Here is an 11,250-nt window from a genome sequence, read left to right as displayed (position 1 = left end):
AAAAATAAACAATTATGTGGGTATCAGATAGGCATCACACTCCTCCCTTCAGCTGCTGCTCTTCTGCAACAAATCTGAAAGGCATTTAAAGAGATTAGAAACAGAAGCTCTGAGTCTTAACTTTTCTCTGCTTATCTTCAACAGTTCCCATTTTAGTTCCCATCATTGCTTCAGCTTGAATATGAATGAAAATGAATAGAAGGATGGGATTTTGAAAAAGCATTAGAGCTGGGTGTTGGGAAGTGAAATGTTTAAATTTTTTTTCCATTGATCTTTGCATGGGATTGATCCCTTTGATATTCCCAAACAAAGAATGAGCCAGAAGGAATATTCATGTATTCATTCAACAAATATTTATAGCCAACCTGCTCTGTGACAGGTGTGAGCGATACAAAAATGAGGACGGTCCTCTTAGAGTAGACAGTCTAGTGGAAAGCGTTAAAAAAAAAAAAAAGAATAATTATGCAAATAAGCAGAGGAAAGAATGTGTTGATGCGAGAGGATGTAATAACAGGGAAGCCTAAACTTTAGCAGAGTGATGGAGAAGAGTGGTCAGGAATAGGCTTTCTTTTTTTTTTTTTTTTTTTTTTGCTGGCTTTTTGTTTGTTTTTTGATTGTTTTGTTTTCAAATATTTTATTTATTTACCTGAGACAGAGAGAACAGGAGAGCAGAGTGAGGCAGGGTGAGGGACAGAGGGAAAAGCAGACTCCCAGCTGAACAGGGAGCCCAATGCAGGACTCCATCCCAGGACCCTTGGATTATGACCTGAGCTGAAGGCAGATGCTTAACCAACTAAACCACCCAGGCATCCCTAAGAATAGCATTTCTAAAAAACTTTCTCTTGAGCTGAGACCTTCTACATGAGAAGTCAGCTAGGCAAATGGAAAGAGCTGGGGAGAGAAGTACATGGAGAGACACACAAATTCCAAAATGCTGAGAAGGCCCAGAGAAAGGAAGGGTTGCAACACCTTTAGGAACCTGTAAAGTCAGTATGTTGGTTTCCTAGAGCTGCTCTAACAAATTAACCCAATGGAAGCGGCTTAAACCAACAGAAACTTATTCTCTCACAGTTCTGGATGCCAGAAGTCCTAAATCAAGGTGTTGGCAAAGCTAATTCTCTTAGGAGGCTGGAGAGGAGACTCCTTCTTTCCCTATTGCTCTGTCTAGAGATTCTAGATGTTTCCTTGGCTTGGGACAATGTAATGCCCATTGTTGCTCCCATCTTCCTATGGGCTTCTCTTCCGTCTCTTACAAGGACATTTGTCATTGGACTTGGGGCCTACCTGGCTAACCGGGTATAACCTCATCTTGAGATCCTTAATTACATCCGTAAAGACCTTTTCCCAAATTAGGTCATATTCATGTGTACTGGTGGCTAGGACCTGGACATATCTTTTGGAGACTATACTTCAACATACTATAGCCAGCATTGCTGCGGAGTAGAGGGTGTGGCAGTGAGAAAAGTAAAGCAAGATAAACCAGAGAGAGAGGTTAGGGGCAGATTATGCATGCCTTGGGGCATTGCTGAATATATTAGTTTGCTACTGCTACATTAACTAATTACCATAAATTAATGGTAAATTATTAATAACACCCATTTATTATCTCAGAGTTGTGTGGGTCAGAAGTCTGGGCACTACGGTTTAGCTAGGTTCTCAGCTCAGGACCCCACGAGGCTGAAAGCAAGATGTCCACTAACCCGGGCTCTTACTGGCGGCTCTAAGGAAGCTCACTCAGGTTTTGCACAGCGTTCAGTTCCTTTTCAGTGCCTTGACACATGGGCGCCTTCAGATTCAAGGCAACAACAGCATCCTGAATCCTCATATTTCAAATCTCCTGACTTCCCTTTCTGCTACCATCCTAGGAAATATTTCTCTTTCCAAGGTCTCATGTGATTTCATTTGGCTCACCAGGATAATCCAAGATAAACTGCTATTTTAAGGTCAGATGACTAGTAATCTTAATTACATCTACAAAGTTCCTTGTGCCATGTAACATATATATAGCTTCCTAAACCTCTTTTTGGTAGCACTATCAACAAGTTGTTAAGGAAATTGGAAATAGAGAAAAATCCTAACCTCTGATGTCACAGGAAACAGATTAAGATTTTCTTTAATACACTCCTTGGTCAGCAACAAAACACTATGCTGTGTGGAACCTGGGGCTGATTCATTGTATCATTTCAATGAATAGTTTCAACAAAAGATTTCACTTCTAATAAAGCAATGGAATCTTTTCTTTGTGGAATCTTTTCTTACCGTAGTTTGAACTAACATCTCAAGTTGTCATCATCCAAACCAGCTTCTAAATCAAGACGCAAATATCAGTTTTTAGCCTGTACTGTTTTTGTCAATACTAAAAACATTCACATGAAAAAAAAAAAAAAAAAAAAAAAAAAACCAACAGATGGGAGAAGTAATGTGGAAGTGAATTTGAAATGTTGACTATATTGTTGTCATTAGCCAAACCGAAATTTGTAAAACCAACTACCCCGAATCCTGGAAAATGAAACAGAATTTTTTAATTCAAAGTTAGAATAAAAACAAGAGCTTACAGGAGAAGAAACATCAAAAATGCAAGCTCTTCTGTGTTTTCATGAATTTTATTATGTGAACAAAAGAACTACCAGAAATGAAGAAATGTAAAACTACTCAAATAAGCTCATGGAAACTCAAAGAGCTATGGCCAACACTTTATATTACATTTCCTCTTTCATTTAAATCCCATACCAAGTCACATAGTCACTCCCTCTTTGATGCTCCTGTTTATAAATCAGTCCCTACCCTACTATGGTGGGCACTCCAAAAGTGTTTGTAGTGTGAATGAAGTTCCTTCCCCACCAGAGTATCAAAGGTGTTTCTACTTAGCCCAACCCAAATTTATGACTTCTTTTTTCAACACCTGTGGAAGCCACATTGGAAATACTCATTTGATATGCATTATGTACTGCTTTATATTATTATGTGTATACACCTTATTTCCCCACTGGATTGTAAATCCCTTGAGGGCTAAAATTAGAATCTACAGCCTCCTTGTCTTTAAAATGGGGATGAACCTAGAAGGCTGTCATGAGATAATGCAGGTGAAAATAAACAGTGCAGTAACCCGCACAGAGAAAATGATGATTAGCTCTCATTTTCTTTCCATCTTTATTATTTTGTTTTCCTCACAGTTTGTATTACAGTGTCTTACACATAATAGGTGCTCAATAAATGCATGCCGATGCACTGTGAGTGCTGCAAGTTCAAGGAAAAGTTAATGTAGGTCAAAGGTTAAAGGGCAAGATCTAGGAATTGTAGCTTACATGAGGAAACAGGAGTTCTATTCTTGACATTGGCTTTAGCAATCGATGATTGGATAATTGGGCTATTATCATTGTTTAAAAAGTTTTAGAACAAATTGTTAATTCATAATAGTACTATGGTATTTTAAATGTCACCAGAAAGACAGCATTTTCAATAACAGATGTTAAGGGGGAAAGCTGGAATTCTGTCCGAATAGAAATGTAAATGCTGCTTCTACTCAAGGTTAGGATGGTTTGGGTCATTAAGCAGAGTTTGGATCTTACTTAACAAGTAATATGAGATACCTTCATATGAGATATGAAATACCTCCAAAACCATCCCCTGATCAGGAAGTTGTAAAGTGCTGACATTACATACTAGAGCATATAACACAGCTGGCTCTCCACTCCACAATTTTTCTCCACATGATCTACCTCAGTGGATAACCTTCTTGCTCAGTGTGTTTTTTAAAAGATTTTTGTTTTATTTATTATTATTTATTTATTTATTTGAGTAAGCAAGAGAGAGAGAGAGAACAGGAGCAGGGGGAGTGATAGGTAGAGGCAGAGGGAGAATCCGACTCCCCACTGAGCAGGGAGTCTGATATGGGGGGGGGCTGAGCTGAAGGCAGACGTTTAACTGACTGCGCCTCCCAGGCTCCCCAAGATGTTACTTATTTTAAAGAGAGAGAGAAAGAGAACCATTTGGAGGGCCAGAAGGAGAGGGAGAGAGAGAATCTCAAGTAGACTCTGGACTAAGAACAGAGCCCCATGCAAGGATCCGATCTCACGACCTTGGCATCATGACCTGAACCAAAATCAAGAGTCAGATGCTTAACCAACTGAGACACCCAGGCACCCCCCCTGCTCAGTGATTTTTTTGGGTGCTTCTACCATTGCAGAAAGTGGTAGGTCTGAATGGGAAATTAGGATTTCATGACAATAACTAAAAAAAAAAACATATACACACTCAAATCTATTTCATCAACACACTGCGACTTCATATCCCCCCAAACCTACTATAAGTGAATAATATAAGAAAGGAACTCTCATAAACATACAAACGACAATCTCAGGAAAATCATATTATTGGTAAAAAGAAGCCTTCTTTGAGAAAGTAATTGCTGAGGCTTAAGATAAGAAAGGGCAACTGTCCTAGAAGACACAGAGACAGGAGGAATAATGAAAAGTGGAATGGCAGCTGTGCGGAAGTGCACTGGCAGGGCATTGGGGGAGGGGTGGGCGGAGAGGGGGCAACAAACGTTAAAATGAGAGAGAACACACAGAATCTCTGGGATGTATTTAAATCTCAGAACCAAACTAGCTATCCAGAGGGAGCTGCTTTTCATCTTCTGAATTGACACAAGCCTTTTGAAACCTCTGTGGCTTTGACCTTCCATTACTGCAGAACACAGCCACCTGCCTTGACCCCCCCCCCCGAGCCCCAAGGCGGAGGTGCCAGAGACCGGTGCTCTCAGCCACTCTGCAGTAGCATGAGGCTTTTGCTGCTTTCACTTCAAAACCGGCCAGATCAGGAGCTGTGAGTCTTGCAAGAAAAGGTTTTTCTCTCAGAGCCTGGGTTTTTGGTGAGAGATGTAATACATCAAAGCGGAGAAGAGATGCAATCATGCAGGGAATGATTTCAAAAACTTTAATGAACCGTTTAAAATAAACTCATTTGAAGGTAATTTAACAACACCACTTTTACAATTAAAAATACTATTTCAGCATGCAAATGCAGAACATTAGTCCCATGTCAGGATGGAAAATGAAGTGAAACTGAGGGGCTTTTGAAACATGAATGCCATCTCAGTAATTTCTCATCACTCCACGGTGCTCTTAGGCAGCCTAATGAAAGAATGAATTGATTTAAACAACATTTTGTTGGAGCAATGGGGTTTGAGGAATTAAATTAACTTGATGGTTAGTTGTAAGAGCTAGGCTTGGAACTGGCATTATATTGTTACTAAAATTAATTTCTATCCTTTCCTAAGTTTTATTTGTTTATTTTTTTCTATTTATTCCTAAAATACCAACCAAGGGGTGCAGGAATTAGCAGAAGACTTTATCAGTCCTCTTCGATATATTAACATTTGCTTGAAAATGTGTATGTTAAGGCAAAATTATACTCTCTGGTAAAACAAATTGGAGTCCAGATGCTGCCCCCAGGAATTGTAGTAGCAGCTGAGTCTGACTTTGAAGGGTAAGAGGAATGACAAGCTGGCACATGGACTGAGCCAAAACAGCAATTCTCAATCTTTTCCTTCACTGTGACACAGTTGACAAATCACATTTACGTAACACATCCATGACTGTTCCAGGTTACAGATTTCAGCCATGCTGAGATGGGCTACAGGTTATGAGCAATTCTCAATGTACTGGCTTCAACAGACAAGCTCCTTTCACACTTGAAGGAGATCAGAACACTAGCAAGCAAAAGTGACATTATGTAAACTTATGTAAGCTCAGGTTCTTAAAAAGTAGGTCATAAATTTTGTACCCTAACTGCTACAAAAAAGAAGAAATTTTAAAAATAACAGCTATTAACACATGAGGTGACAACTTATTGACATGCAAATTTTCTCATGCAAAGTTTTCCTCTTTCTATAAATCTAAATCTAGTTTTTTATTATGTATTTATTATTTGAGAGAGAGAGAGACCAGGGGAGGGTGCAGAGGGAGAGGAGAGAGAGAATCTTCAGATTCCTCTACACGGGGCTTGATCCCAGGATCCTGAGACCATGACCTGAACTGAAATCAAGAGTCAGACACCCTAAAGACTGAGCCACCCAAGCACCCCTACCTTTAGTTTTTTAATACCAGACTCACAAAATAATATTAAGCTCAGATGTTCTCTTGATAAAAACAATATTATTGGTAATAACTTTTACCATGATTGAGCAGTGTGGAATAGGACATTCCAAGCACAGATTGTGCATTCTCCATTAAATTCCACATAAACTGTCCAAGATAATAGCCCCCATTTTAAGGAAAAACAAATGAGGATTCAAACTTGCCCAGGATTCTAGAGTTGGCAAATGGTGGAACTAGGGTTTGGTTAAAGGTCTAGGTCCACTGTGATTTGGTAGTCACATGTCACCAACGTCCACTGTCCCATGAAAGAAAAACATCAGGTACAAATATGATACTTTCATTTTCCCTTTTCTCTCATGTAAAACACCTCATGATCCAAAGAAACACTACTCTCTTTCAAAGCACTCTCTCGGGAGGCTATACACATATTCCACCAGGATCCATTTGCTCTATGGAAGGTTGGAAAAAACCTTCAAATCCAATTTGTGAGACAAGTGAGAAAAGGTCTCATTTCCACTCAAACTTCCTATGATAAACAAATGTAAATTTAAAAATGGTGTCTCTATCTTGCTCACCCACCTAATCTCTGTAGAAAGTTTTCGACAAGAACTTATAACATGTTTTTAGCAAAGACAAAATCATTAAAACATGCACATAACGTCTGAGGAGACTATTTTGAAGGACACAACAGATGTTCAAAATTTTAAATTCTACTATATCTATTTTTTATGGTCTTTGCTTTTAGAGTAGTTTTAGGTTTATGGCAATACTGAGCAGAAGGTAGAGAAAATTCCCATGTACCACCTTTCCCAATACAGTTTCCCCTATTAGTAATATCTGCCTTCATGTGCATTTGATACAACTGATGACCTAATATTGATACATTATTATTAACTAAATTGCATAGTACACATTAACGTTCATTCTTGGTATAGTACAGGTCTATGGGTCTTGACAAATGTATAATGTCATGTATCCATTAGAATATAACACAGAATAATTCTGCCCTGTAAACCCTTTGTGCTTCAATATTCATTCCTCTCTCCCTACCTCCAAGCCACAGGAAACCACTGATCAATTTACTGCCTCCGTAGTTTTGCCCTTTCCAGAACAACATAGAGTTGGAATCATGAAGTATGTCACCTTTTCAGATTAGCTTCTTTCACTTAGAGGTATTCACTTAAGTTTCTTCCATGTCTTTCTATGGCTTTATAGCAACATGTTAAAGGAAACAGTACAAAGATGTTTATCCTCCATCTTACATCTGCATTTCAAAAAAGTATATAGAGAAAAAGACTAAAAGGGGTTGAATAAAATGCACTAGGATGGTGAGGTCATGGTTTGTGGAGTTGTTTTGCCTATTTCCCGATTTTGGTTTATGAAATTTTATAGAGAGATATTTTAAAACACTGTTCAAGGGGCACCTGGATGGCTCAGTTGTTAAGTGTCTGCCTTAGGTTCAGGTCATGATCCCAGGGTCCTGGAATCGAGCCCCATACGAGGCTCCCTCCTCAGTGGGGAGCTTGCTTCTCGCACTCCCTCTGTCTGCTGCTCCCCCTGCTTGTGCACGCGCACATGCTCTCTCTCTCCCTCTCTGTGTCAAATGAATAAATAAAATATTTTTAAAGATTTTTAAAAACACTGTTCAAAAAAGCAAAGAAGGAAGTCAATCATATCTCCTCATTGCTCTTTTCCATTTATTTGACATTCTGTTTAATGCATTTCTGTCCCACTTCTTTCCCCATATATGGTTTATTTGAGCTGAGAGTAAAAATTATGTGCATCCTTTGAAAGAGAGAGAGGAAAAGGCAAGAAAGAGAATATAACAAGGGCAAGGGAAAGAGACATATTTGGAAGGAGTCAACCCATGAGTGCTCATAGCCCCTTGTGAAACTATAAACACTTATGGTCAAAGAAGACAAACATCATGGCAGTGAATTAAGTGTAACTTAGTCCTGCTGTGCAGGGTCTCCTGCTCAGGAAAATCATAGCTCTCAGCCCAAGGCAAGTAAACGGTAGTTCTCATTATAGCAGTGGTGCACTGAGCCCTTTCTTAGTGTCCGACATCATCTGTATCCACTTTGCACACAGTATTTTTTACAATCCTCTCAGCACTACTATGAGACAGACGTTTAACAAATGAGGTTGAACAAGAAAGTTGGTGCCAGACCTGGACTGGACTCAAATGCCTGCTCATCTCTACTAGACACTGCCGCAGGTTACAGTCTGTGAAATCCACACGCTTTCTTATCACCAACTGTACCTTCTCTTCTAGAGCTGAGAGTTACCCTGGAGGGGAGGAGGGAGAGCCTCTGAACCAAAGACCAGCATTTAGAACTGCCCAGAGGTTTCCCAAGCTAAATGGGAGAATTCAGTAATTAATGTATTTTTTAAAAGCCCTTGAATGGAGATACTTCAGACCCAAGTTTCCCTATCTGGTGCCACATGAGGGGCTGAGGACCATTAAACCTGGATACAAACCCCAGCTCTGCCTCTACATTCCCATGTGACTGCTCTTATCCTCAACTGCTTAATCTATAAACCGGGGATCGAGTAAAGAGGTTATTGAATAAAAATCCACTCAACCAATCTTTAATTTAAAAATGTAATGAAGCTCTTTATGGTGTAAAAATAGAAACTCCAGGCTCAAAACATTTGGCACTGAGTGGCATTCCTGCCTCAGTTCCTGTCTCCACCACCTAGTAGAGTAACCTTGGGCAAATGGGTTCTTTTTTTTGTTTTGTTTTGGGTTTTTTTTTTTTATTTGTTTGTTTTTCTCAAACAGGAAGAATAGGGAGGGGCTGAGGGAGAGAGAGAGAGAATCTTAAGCAGGCTGCACACTCAGCACGGAGCCTGATGTGAGACTCAATCCCAGGACCTTGAGATCAAGACCTGAGCCGAAATCAAGAGTCAGACACTCAACCAACTGAGCTGGATGCTCAACAATCCAGGAGCCCCCAACCGTGGGCAAATTCTTACCCTCTGCATCTCTACTGCCTCGTCCCCAAAACAGGGATATTGGTGCCTGGCCCTATAGGTTGTTATGAGGATTAAAATGGATAACTATAGGGGCACCTGGGTGGCTCAGTGGGTTAAGCCTTTGCCTTCAGCTCAGGTCATGATCTCAGGGTCCTGGGATCGAACCCTGCGTCAGGCTCTCTGCTCAGCAGGGAGCCTGCTACCCCCCCCACCCCGCCTACTTGTGATCTCTGTCAAAAAAATAAATAAAATATTTTAAAAAATGGATAACTAGAGGCTTTGCAACCCTGCTCCAGAGCCACCCAGGCCACCCAACCATGATCAAACCCACCATGTTCTTTGACCTTGCCATGGACGGTGAGCCCTCGGGCTGGATCTCCTTCAAGCTGTTTACAAAGTTCCAAAGACAGTAGAAAACTCTCATGCCCTGAGCACTGGGGGGAGAGGATCTCATTAAAAAGGGTCTTCCTTTCACAGGATTATTCAGGAAATTTTGTGCAAGGGTGGGGACTTCACACACCATAATGGTACTGGTAGCAAGTCCACCTACCTATGGGGAGAAATCTGATGTTGAGAATTTCATCCTGAAGCACATGGGTCCTGGCATCTTGTCCATGGCAAATGCTGGACCCAATACAAATGGTTCCCAGCTCTTCATCTGCACTGCCAAGACTGAGGGGTTGTATGGCAAGCATGTAGTCTTTGGCGAGGTCAAAGAGGGCATGAATACTGTGGAAGCCATGGATAGCTCTGGATCCAGGAATGGCAAGACCAGCAAGAAGATCACCAATGCAGACTGTGGACAAATCTAATAAATTTTACTCATGTTTTATCTTAACTACCAGCCCATTCCTTCTGTAGCTCAAGAGAGCACCCCTTCACTCCCATTTGCTTGAAATATCCTACAAGCTTTGTGCTCTTGCTGCAGTTCTGTGGGCTCCATATTTTCCTTATTCCCCTCCAAGTATAGCTGGATTGCAGAGTTAAGTTTATGATTTTGACATAAAAACTAAACAACAGTAACTAACTAAATTAATAAATAAATAAAATGGGTAACTACACAGTAAGAATTAATAAGTCATATTCCTAAGATCGGTCTTAATGAGGCTGTCTCTCCAAGGATTGTGGGGGTGGGGGGAGGGATTAATTACCAACATGAAAGATAGTAACTCAGAGACCGTTCCTATGACATGAGTGAAGGTCATTCCATTAAAATACTGGCATTGCAGCAAAGACAAGGGAGTCAGAAACAAAAACCAGGTATGTCACAGTGAAGAAGTCAAGGTCAGAGTGAGAAGAATATGTGACCCACACTGCATATTCTAATCAGCATAATCTAGAAGTGGCGGTTTCCTGTAAGGGATCCTGGCTTTGGCATAAGATTACCAATAACCCTTTCCTGGTCTCATCATTTAACTCTGAATTCTTGAAAAACTTACTGAACTTTTGTGAGCCTCTGATTCTTCATCTATAAAATGGGAATAAGAAGACAGTCCTGGTAGAGTTATTTTGAGGATCATATTAGGAGCACTAAACATGTATATTACCTAGAAAATGACTAGCTGACCTCAAATAGGCATTTATTAGCTTTTTGCCTCTGTGGAGCTAATTGGGCCAAGAGGAAAAGAAAAAAGACCTACAAATATCTACACATCATCCTCATCAGAAAAATTGTCATCACACTCTATTTTCTCTGCTCAAATCCCCCTTAACAAACTATAACATTGTATATAACCTCAAGTCACGTATTTAAAAAGACATAGCAAGGAACTGGTTATCCATTGTACTTCCACCCAGTGGGATCAATCCTGTGTCATTCATTCAGTCAGTCCTCTCAACCTTTCATTTCTTATTGAGATATGCTTTCCTCTCATGATATTTCCACAACTCCACTCTCCCCTCACATCTGTAGGTCGGTGGGACCCAGAGACCAGGGGAACGCTTGAATTTTGGTTTTCGTTAAGTGGAACCAACACTTCACTGATCCTCCTTCCCACATCAGGGGACAACTTCTCCTTGGCTCAAGAAACACAACTCAGCTCCTACCAAACTAACTTATTTTAATTGAACTCAGTTTTCCAATACTTAATTTGAAACGGAAAGTGAACACAACCCCCCAGTGTCTGTGAGAACCACCTGGTAGGAGCCGCCCCACTGAAGCACCAACTTGCCT

General features: G+C 40.3%; 1 pseudogene; it reads left to right on the top strand.

Annotated features, from left to right (window-relative positions):
• Window positions 1–9,394: 9,394 nt before the first annotated feature.
• On the top strand, window positions 9,395–9,889 carry LOC116857131 (annotated as a pseudogene).
• The last annotated feature ends 1,361 nt before the right edge of the window (window positions 9,890–11,250 follow it).

This window comes from Lontra canadensis, unplaced genomic scaffold (genome assembly GCF_010015895.1).
Source record: "Lontra canadensis isolate GAN:19392208 unplaced genomic scaffold, GSC_riverotter_1.0 scaffold118, whole genome shotgun sequence".
Classification (NCBI taxonomy): Eukaryota; Metazoa; Chordata; class Mammalia; order Carnivora; family Mustelidae; genus Lontra; species Lontra canadensis.
The sequence above is the reverse complement of the archived record's forward strand: the minus strand, read 5'-3'. Positions and strand labels throughout refer to the sequence as shown.